The sequence below is a fragment of the Anabrus simplex genome, chromosome 4 (assembly GCF_040414725.1).
Source record: "Anabrus simplex isolate iqAnaSimp1 chromosome 4, ASM4041472v1, whole genome shotgun sequence".
Taxonomy (NCBI): Eukaryota; Metazoa; Arthropoda; class Insecta; order Orthoptera; family Tettigoniidae; genus Anabrus; species Anabrus simplex.
Window position 1 is genome coordinate 370,716,191 of NC_090268.1, and position 11,090 is coordinate 370,727,280.

Consider the following 11,090-nt stretch of genomic DNA (forward strand, 5'->3'; position numbering starts at 1 on the left):
GTGGTTTTCGTCGGTTTCCCACTTCTTCTCCAGGCAAATGTTGGATATGCTGCTCTTAAGTAGAGTCCATTATTGAACATCTTCATGGTCCTTCACTCCTTTTACCTACTACCCCCACTATTCGAAAGGTCAGAACGCTTGCTTAGTTTATCCACTTTAATTTTCAAAATGGCTGATAATATTGTATTTGTCCGTAAGACAACCACTATCAAAAGATACGAGAGTTGTCTCTAATACGAAGGGAATGACGTCTGTGCGTGAAGTGCTCAAGTTATCGTGGATCATACCTGTGATGAAAGTCGAGCACATACTGGGGGCGATCAGGCCAACTCAACAATTTGGCAATATAATGGTGATGACTTATTGTTGATGTTGGTTTGCTGGGAGCGTAGCTCAGATGGTCGAGCGTGCTTAGCATGTGAGAGGTACCGGGATCCATACCCGGCGCCTCTAGGACATTTTCTACTTGCTTTTACGGTTATAATTATTAAGGTCCGGATTTTTTTTTCAAGTTGCTTTACGTCGCACCGACACAGATAGGTCTTATGGCGACGATGGGACAGGCAAGGGCTAGGAGTGGGAAGGAAGCGTCCGTGGCCTTAATTAAGGCACAGCTCCAGCATTTGCCTGGTGTGAAAACGGGAAACCACGGAAAACCTTTTCAGGGCTGCCGACAGCGGGGTTCGAACCTATCTCCCGAATACAAGGTCCGGATTTAGTCATGTGATTGTCAGGAGTTATTTTACCCGGCGGTAAATCTACCGACACCACATTTCCAGCACCTCTGCGTCTCCGAACCCATAAATGCAGTTGGTGGGACAAAAAGCCAATAACATTACTAAAACCGGACCCTAATTCTAGACGTACCGGGCGAGTTGGCCGTGCGCGTAGAGGCGCGCGGCTGTGAGCTTGCATCCGGGAGATAGTAGGTTCGAATCCCACTATCGGCAGCCCTAAAGATGGTTTTCCGTGGTTTCCCATTTTCACACCAGGCAAATGCTGGGGCTGTACCTTAATTAAGGCCACGGCCGCTTCCTTCCAACTCCTAGGCCTTTCCTATCCCATCGTCGCCATAAGACCTATCTGTGTCGGTGCGACGTAAAGCCCCTAGCAAAAAAAAATTCTAGACGTGATACACAGCAAGTAGAAAATTTCCTGGAGGCGCCGGGTATCGATCCCGGTACCTCTCACATGCTAAGCGAGCGCTCTACCATCTGAGCTACGCCCCCAGTACACTGTTTCACAGAGCTTATCGAGAGTCTTCAATACCTTTAGTAAATCCTTTCACATCCAGATAGTGTAACGTGCACCGTATGGATCAAACTTTCACTAGTGGTTGGGTGTGGTCCAGAGTAACTTAAAGCACAAAACCCACCTTGGACGCTCGCTTCACAGTAGCCACTGAAATCTCCTGGTTGCTGCTGCTTGTTGGTGGTACCGGAGATTGCTGTATTGTGTTTATGGTCATTCCTAAGCCCGAAGGTTTGTTGGATCCTCAACAGCTCCGCTATTACCTGTCATAGATGGCCGAGGCATCACTGAAAAGGTTACAAAGGACATGAGAAGTGAAGTAGTATCCCGTTGTTCTCCTCACTGAGCCAGACGTGTCATATATCAGTCTGCCTAGACCACTGAAGTGCATTCACCAACCGACCATACGAGCAACATTTTCACACCATTCATAGCAGGGACTGGCTGCATAACCAATGGCATTACTAGCATCTCTCATACCTCAGTCAACCGAGCTCGCGAGCTGCAATCGCTTAAGTGCGGCCAGTATCCAGTACTCGGGAGATAGTAGGTTCGAACCCCACTCTCGGCAGACCTGAAGATGATTTTCCGTGGTTTCCCATTTTCACACCAGGCAAATGCTGGTGCTGTACCTTAATTGAAGGGCTGAGAACCATAGTGGGCCAATTGCCATTTTTTAAAAATGGAGAAAATTAAGGTTAAAGTTTAGTCACTGCTATAATTTACAGACACAGATTACAGAGACTACAACGTTTGTATATTATAGTTAATAGGTCCATTAATCACTACAAAGCAAAAGACAAAGATTATCTGGTTTTTTAATCATCATCACCATCATCATCTGTTTACCCTCCAGGTTCGGCTTTTCCCTCAGACTCAGTGAGGGATCCAACCGCTACCGCCTCAAGGGCAGTGTCCTGGAGCTTCAGACTCTTGGTCGCCGGATACAACTGGGGAGAATGACCAGTACCTCGCCCAGGCGGCCTCACCTGCTATGCTGAACAGGGGCCTTGTGGAGGGATGGGAAGATTGGAAGGGATAGGCAAGGAAGAGGGAAGGAAGCGGCCGTGGCCTTAAGTTAGGTACCATCCCGGCATTCGCCTGGAGGAGAAGTGGGAAACCACGGAAAACCACTTCCAGGATGGCTGAGGTGGGAATCGAACCCACCTCTACTCAGTTGACCTCCCGAGGCTGAGTGGACCCCGTTCCAGCCCTCGTACCACTTTTCAAATTTCGTGGCAGAGCCGGGAATCGAACCCGGGCCTCCGGGGGTGGCAGCTAATCACGCTAACCACAGAGGCGGACTTGGTTTTTTTAATACAAATAAAAAGTGAATGAATACCATCATTTTCCACTGGAGTGGATTTGGCCCACTTTGGCTCTAAACAGAACGGATGAATTTTAACAATACGCCAGAGGGCCAACTCCACATGCCACTGTAAGGTACTTCATTTTGCCGTAGTTACATCACAATATTGCAAATCCTTAAACAACTTATGATTAACTGGTGGAATGAAGGAAGCATGGCAATTAAATCATCATATTTAGCTTTTGTCAGCTTAATGGGCGCTGCGTAAGCAGGACTCAGTTCCCATGGTGAAGGTACTGAAGTTGTTACCTTTACAGATGGCCTGGCCTTATGAGAAGGTGAAATATCAAGGATTTTCCATTCTTTCATTTCGTTGAGGGTGTAGCTGAACTTAATCCTAAGAGGTTCATTAGACTGGAAATGAAACCACCTAATTTTGAGCCACTCATCCTTCTCCCCATCTGCTGTTTCCTTACGAATCACAAAGTTTTTTGAGAGCTCCTTAATGGTCACAATTTTTTCTGTTCCATTTTCGTCATATTAAAGGGCTTATTTCTCCTACATTCCTTAACTAAGGTCACATAATCGTCTACGGAAAACAGTGATTTTGCCTTACATTTTGAAGTTTCGCTGGTACTAAAATCTCTGTCATTAGGCAAATATGAATGTACAGGTTCTAGGAACTTATGATCAATAGTTTTAAATTGGGAATAATGAACTGATGTGGCCCATAAGATGCAATATACTGATTCCTATTCTGACCACCACTAGTGTCTGAATAGGCTATTAAATGATTTACTGTTGTGCTGACGTTCCTCAGGTAATACAAAATACATCAACCTACTTCTGTTGGGCCCCTTTGTGCTGTATCTTCACCCCACAAGTGCATGTACCCTTTCTCATCCTCACAGTTATGTATTCCTACATTATACACCTAAAACTTCCTCTTGTAAAAATAAACGCTACTTGTTATTAAGGGAAGGAGGAGGGTCTGCTGCATGTCAAATCACTGCTTCTGTTTTCCTTGTGGCCGATGTCCACCATGATACTACGCATATCACGTGACTCAGAGCATGCGAGGGATTGGTCATGCGGATTTGGCCCACTATGGCACTACCTCCGGCGGCTAGTTCAATTTGGATGATATTTTGTGACCCTGTAGCACATAAATGGGAAGACGTAGAGATAGCCCAATTGGAGAGATAATACCTAAGTCAGAAATGAACCGCTAGATGGCATTAACTCAATTTCGAAGGTTGGTGGATTTGGCCCACTATGGTTCTCAGCCCTTCAATTAAAAGCTGCTGAAAACAGACCAAATTAGATTGAGAAGTTTCGCACATAGCTTAACGAAACATGTTAGATTACGAGCAGCTTGACTCATACAATCCCTTAATCCAATATAACGCCAATCAAGTGTCCTACAAGCAATAGTCATGTTCCACCCATCATCCCTACGTCTGATCAAATACTTAAGACTCCCATACCCCTTGCGGTCCTTAGGTCGAAGAAAGAGCAGTGAAGCGCTCAAGTGACAGAACGAGAATGCCCGGACCACAAGCGAGCCAGCGCGGCCGCGCGAAGAGGGACGATGACCCAAAAGACTAACTACGTCACGCGCAGCGACTCTCATAGGCTAGCCAACAGAGGCGCGGCGCATCCGCTCGGGGCACTGAGAGACTACCCTAAATCAGAGGAAGAACCTGAAGTAGAAGAGGAATAAGAAGGCCTGGAAGACTCTGAAGAAGAAGAAGAAGAAACAACGGAGAATGGTTTCTCACCTAGCAAATGCGGTTCTCAAACTATCACACCACCGTCTTCAACCCAAACCACACCCCTAACCACAGAAAAGTATATCCAAACAGACCCAGTAAACATACAACCTGCAACCACAGAACCCAACCAAACCCACTCCTCACAGTTAAATAATTCCCAAACTTCACAACAATCCCTGCCCATGCCACATTCACAAACACGCCCTTCAACAGCCAATGAATCGAACAGAATCGAACCCGTACCAACCGGAACAAACCTCGCCCACAAACATCACTCATATTCATGTGTTACAATTGCCTTCAGTTAAATCATTCAGCAGCATAGTGTCCAAGTCAAACCCGTTGCAACAGACGTAATGATCACCACCATCACACTGTTTGCCCAGTCCCCCGAGATCAGGCCAAATATACCAACTGTAAAGGCCAACAGGCCGCATCATATCCTGGTTGTCCATTAATCAAAAAAGCTATAAAAGTCCACTACATAACAAGCAAGCAACTCCGCCAACCACAACAGTCTCACCAACAAATCCCGTCTCTATTAAACCTCAAACTCACCCTCCCCCTCATCCCCCAATCCTCCCACACATCACTTAAACTGCAAATTACAAACCATCACCACCATAGAACTTCTCAAACCTCCTTTCTCTACTAACCAGCTCCACATAAATCAAGTACACCTCCCCCCTAACCTAAGGCTTTCCTTCCCAGATACACTGCATGCCCCAACAACCCACTACGCATCCCTAAATTAAATACCATCTACCCCCTTCCTAAACACAAAAGTCTCCTTGCTTTATTAAGAATTGCCCGAAGGCATGACCGCAAAGGGGTCGAAATAACACAATTATAAATAAGGATGAGCTGGAAAGCCTATTCAAATACATATACCAAGTTTTAAAAGGGGGGAGGGGCGGGGAATTCCTGGCTCCATAATCATAATGAAATGAAATGAAATGTCGTATGGCTTTTAGTGCCGGGATATCCCAGAACGGGTTCGGCTCGCCAGTGCAGGTCTTTCTATTTGACTCCCGTAGGCGACCTGCGCGTCATGATGAGGATGAAATGATGATGAAGACAACACATTTACCCAGCCCCCGTGCTATTGGAATTAACCAAATAAGGTTAAAATTCCCGACCCGGCCGGGAATCGAACCGGGACCCTCTGAACCGAAGGCCAGTACGCTGACCGTTCAGCCAACGAGTCGGACATAATAATAATAATAATAATAATAATAATAATAATGATAATAATAATAATAATAATAATAATAATAATAATAATTGTACCGGGTGGTACACTTCCACGTCGCTAATTCAAACTTTGCGCCAGTTGAAACTCCCCTACTGGAGGAAGTCTGAACTTTATCTAATGGGTTAATTTTCAAGTTTCTCAGAAGATGTCACTACTTGGAAATTTTGAAGTTTCTGAACTGGGTCGTTTTCGACGTATTTTTGTTTGGCCTGTAGTAAGAAGTGTGAACATTCTCTTCCAGAGGACACTACTGAAGAACTACAATGGTGCACCCTAGTGCGAAGTGAAAGAACTGGTTTTTTGGAGAAATTTTTATTTCAAAAGTTTGTTCCTTGTTAAATTTCTTTCTGTTATTGTTTAAGTTGGCTGTATAACCCTTTCTTTCCCCTTGTTTTGAATTTAGCCAATCCCGAATTTCTTTAATTAATGTATGACCAATCAGGTGTATCTCCCTCAACGGGGATATGTTGCTTAACCCTAGCCAATAAAATTATTGTGGGAGGGTGTTCTCATTCCTGAAACGCCTCGAACTTTCCGCGAGAGTATATAAACTGCTGATTTTCGGGTCTCCGCGCCACTTCAGTAACATTTTTCAGTGTGTAAAGTACGTAGCAGGGGGCGGGAAGCGCCTCTTTCTTCGGGCAGCAGTTCATCCACAAGGTAATGACCTTTTAATAACTTCTTTTCTTGCTAGCTCAGCAGTTTAACTCTCGGGGCAGGTCCGAAGCCTTTTCCATGTAACTTTCCTTTAAAAATGTAAAGACACTCGGTGTCAATTCCTTCTGTTTTAACCACATATTGGGATAGAGAGTGCTTAACCCTCTCGAGCTCCCACTCATATTGCATTGAGGTGAACTTATTTTTCACAACCGTTTCGTCCTTAACGTAATTTAAACTGTTTCCTTCTAAAAGTCACCTCTTTAGTATGGGATTAGCCCTTGCATTAACGGCCTAGTGCCAAGTAGGTTTTAAACAAAATGTATTAGGAGCGCGGATCGCCTCCTCTCAAGTTGGTATTTTAGAGGCCATGTAATTAACCTTTCCTTACTTAATAGGCCTCAGTAGGTTGGGTATTTTTTACCCCTGTGTTTATGTCCTTAGAGGACAACTTGGAGGTGGAGTTTGGTGTGGCCTTTATAGGCTTGAACGTTGAGAGCGGTTTGCTCTTTTTGAAATTTGGTTCTGCGTGCCTCGAGGAGGCTTCACTGTGTAATTTGGAGCAAGTGCTCCTGGGCATGAATGGGGTTTTCTGCCCCTCTGTTGAAACTTGTATTGGGGTAAAGCTGGGCTAATTGCTCAAGAATTGTGAGTTCGGGGCTCGAAGCCCAAATCCTGTAAATACTGTAATTGTACTTTTGTTGCCTTGCTACTCTGTACCTGCCATGCTTGTTATTTCTTGATTTTGAAAAGAAAATATAACCTTGTTAAATTTTATCTTAACTTTAATTTCGTATTTTGAGGCCCGTTCACCCCCGCACCTTCTTTCACCTCTGCTGTTCCACAGATACCTCGGAACAATAATAATAATAATAATAATAATAATAATAATAATAATAATAATAATCTTATGGCCTTAGTTGCCGTGTGCATGCAAAAGCGTTTTAATCTGTCGCCATCTGGCTGCATGCTCGTCTTTATCGATGTTCCGTTTTACTCTAGGCCAACTAGAGACCAAAGTAAACCGGATCTCCCATGGGGGTCTATGGCTGATTTTTAAATAATTTTGACCAAGCTCAATAGCTGCAGTCGCTAAGTGCGCTCAGTATCCAGTATTCGGTAGATCGTGGGTTCGAACCCCACTGTCGGAAGCCCTGAAGATGGTTATCAGTGGTCTTCCATTTGCACACCACGAAAATGCTGGGGCTGTACCTTCAGTAAGGCCACGACCGCTTTCTTCCCACTCCTAAGCTTTTCCTGACCCATCGTCGCCATAAGACTTATCTGAGTGGGTGCGACGTAATGAAACTTATAAAAAAAAATATGTTTTTGGATGAAGACAAAATGTGTTACCGGATTTCTTTTACATGCCGACATCGTACGACATGGAAAGTCGAATGCACTTTTTACCACCCTTCAAAAATCCAACTGTGACTGTCATATTAAAAACTGCTGTCACGAGATCTACAGGCCGGTATTCCGCCACTGATCTACAGAGCGATCACGCGTCACCTGGTAATCTGCAGGTCGCTAGGTAGACCAAGTCCCATGAGGCCTGTAGCGCCTTAGGTTTAACTATTAAACTGTTTGATCTTCTCGTTGCATATGTGGAGTATATATGACCCTTAACTAAACCCACTATCAGTCAATCATCATTCATTTGCATCTAGGGCCATTTGAGGGGGGTGGGTGTTGGGGCGACTTTGTGGAGAAAGAATTCTATTTTTATTCCACTTCAGCCGTCTGAAGCATGGAAATATTTAAAAAAAAATAGCAATTTCTTCAAACCCTGTTTTATTTTCAGTTAATTCTTTCCTAAAATTTATTTCTTCTTCTTTTTAATATGGTTACCCTCCAGGGTTGGTTTTTCCCTCGGATTCAGCGAGGGATCCCACCTCTACCACCTCAAGGGCAGTGTCCTGGAGCGTGAGACATTGGGTCGGGGTTACAATTGGGGAGGATGACCAGTACCTCGCCCAGGCGTCCTCGCCTGCTATGCTGAACAGGGGCCTCGTTGGGGGGGGGGGGATTGGAAGGAATAGACAAGGAAGAGGTAAGGAAGCGGCCGTGGCCTTAAGTTAGGCATCATCCCGGCATTTGCCTGGAGGAGAAGTGGGAAACCACGGAAAACCACTTCAAGGATGGCTGAGGTAGGAATCGAACCTATCTCAACTCAGTTGACCTCCCGAGGCTGAGTGGATCCCGTTCCAGCCCTCGTGTCACTTTTCCAATTTCATAGCAGAGCCGGGAATCGAACCCGGGCTTCCGGGATTGGAAGCTTATCACACTAACCACTACACCACAGAGGCGGACTTTCGGCTAATTCCTTCCTTTAATTTATTTCATTGTTTAAGAAAATACTTAGCAGAAATACGCACAAAATGTCATTCGTCGCGTCGAACCGAATTGTACAGCCCCGCAGCAAGTAGCGGAGAACTGCGTAGCAATATCAACTCAGCCTTGGGAGGTCAACTGAGCAGAGGTGGTTCGATTCCAACCCCAGCCATCCTCGATGAGTTTTTCCGTGGTTTCCCACTTCTCGTCCAGGCAAATGACGGGATGGTACCTAACTGAAGGCCACTGCCGTATTCTTCCCTCTTCCTTATCTATTCCTTCCAGTCTTCCCATTCCCCTACAAGGCCCCTGTTCAGTATAGCAGGTGAGGCTGCCTGGGCTAGGTACTGGTCCTCGTCCACAGTTGTATCCCCGACCCAAAAGATTCTCGCTCCAGAACACTGCTCTTGAGGCGGAAGAGGTGGGATCCCTCACGGAGTCCGAGGCAAAAAGCAACCCTGGAGAGTAGACGGATTAAGAAGGAAAGAAAAAGAGATTACCATTTTTTTTCTACACAGAACCTATATGAAGTTGCAATAGGCTATTTCATACAACCTGGCGATTCAACATAACTATCATAAGAAGCATACTTTCTTGTTAGGGTTTCAAAACCTTTTGTCGAGATGCATGACAAAAGAAAAATTCTGGAGGCGCCGGGTATCGATCCCGGTACCTCTCACATGCTAAGCGAGCGCTCTACCATCCGAGCTACGCCCCCAGTACACCAGCATAGAGAATGAGTGATCACTATTAAATTGGCCTGATCATACCCAGTAGCCTGTATCGCATGTGCTACACTTTCACCAGACGTGTGGTCCACGATAACTTGAGCACTTCACACACAGAGGTCACTCGGTTCGTATTAGCGACTGAACTCTCGTTTTCATTGATAGTGATTGTCTTACGGACAACCAACAAAATATCTACCTATTTGAAAATTAAAGTTCATCTAGAGCCGCCTCTACCACGAAATTTGAAAAGTGGTACGAGGGCTGGAACGGGGTCCACTCAGCCTCGGGAGGTCAACTGAGTAGAGATGGGTTCGATTCCCACCTCAGCCATCCTCGAAGTGGTTTTCCGTGGTTTCCCACTTCACCTCCAGGCGAAGGCCGGGATGGTAACTAACTCAATGCCACGGCCGCTTCTTTCCCGCAACCTTGCCTATCCCTTCCAATCTTCCCATCCCCCTACAAGGCCCCTGTTCACCATAGCAGGTGAGGCCGCCTGGGCGAGGTACTGGTCATACTCCCCAGTTGTATCCCCCAACCAAGAGTCTGAAGCTCCAGAACACTCCCCTTGAGGTGGTAGAGGTGGAATCCCTCGCTGAGTCCGAGTGAAAAGCCGAACCTGGAAGGTAAACAGATGATGATGATGATGATGAAGTTCATCTAGGTTCAGTGTAGAAAGGTAAGGTAATCTCTCTTTCTCTCTTTCTAAATCTGTTTACTCTCCAGGGTCTCAAGAGCAGAGTTCTAGATAGTGGGGATAGTAGATAGTAGATAAAAAGAGGAAAGACCATGAAGATGTTGAATAGAACACCCCCTAGAGCAGCCGTATCCCACGTTTGCCCGGAGAAGAAGTGGAAAGGAACGGAAAACCACTTCAAGGATGGCTGTGGTGGGAATTGAACCTCTACTCAGTTAACCTCTCAAAGCTGAGTAGACCCTTTTTAAATTTCGTGGCAGAGCCGGAAATCGAACAGGGGCCTGCGGGCGTGGCAGCTAATCACACTAACCACTACACCACACATGCGAACATTTCTTTATTAAAATGGATGGAAAAGGAGCAGGAGTCCCAACCTTAAGAATTTTTCTTTTGCTAGGTGCTTTACGTCGCACCGACACAAATAGGTCTTATAGCGACGATGGGACCGGAAAGGGCTAGGAGTGGGAAGGAAGCGGCCGTGGCCTTAATGAAGGTACAAGCCCAGCATTTGCCTGGTGTGAACATGGGAAACCACAAAAAACCATTTTCAGAGCTGCCGACAGTGGGGTTCGAACCTACTATCTCCCGAATACTGGATACTGGCCGCACTTAAACGACTGCAGCTATCGAGCTCGGTAACCTTAAGAATAGTGAGAATATTAGCTGAATGGAGGGAGGCCATGAAGATGTTGAACAGAAGAATCCTTAGACCAGCCAAGTCCAAGTTATAACCCCAGCTAGACTGAATAATAATAAATATTATTTCCAAGCGACCTCTGTGCATAAGGTGTTCACGAGAAGACTGGTTTGCATATTGCGACTAATAAGATTCACTTTTTCAAGAGAAGCGTGCCAGTCACAGTCTCCCTATTTAATAGAAAAGGTGTTGTCGACTTCCCGGTCTAGAAAGCCAAGAATAACGGCCGAGAGGATTCGCCGTGCTGACCACACGACACCTCGTAATCTGCAGGCCTTCCGGCTGAGCAGCGGTCGCTTGGTAGGCCAAGGCCCTTCAAGGCTGTAGTGGCATGGGGTTTGGGTTTGGTTTGTTGTCGACTTGTCGACACACACATTACACCACAGT

The 11,090-nt window shown here is 45.7% G+C and overlaps 2 non-coding genes across 2 annotated transcripts; both read right to left on the reverse strand.

Moving 5' to 3' along the window:
• Positions 1-1,156: 1,156 nt before the first annotated feature.
• TRNAA-AGC (transfer RNA alanine (anticodon AGC)) lies at positions 1,157-1,229 on the reverse strand. Its single transcript has one exon. It is a non-coding gene; the product is annotated as a tRNA-Ala (tRNA).
• Positions 1,230-9,226: 7,997 nt separating this feature from the next.
• TRNAA-AGC (transfer RNA alanine (anticodon AGC)) lies at positions 9,227-9,299 on the reverse strand. The gene has a single exon. It is a non-coding gene; the product is annotated as a tRNA-Ala (tRNA).
• Between the last annotated feature and the right edge of the window lie 1,791 nt (positions 9,300-11,090).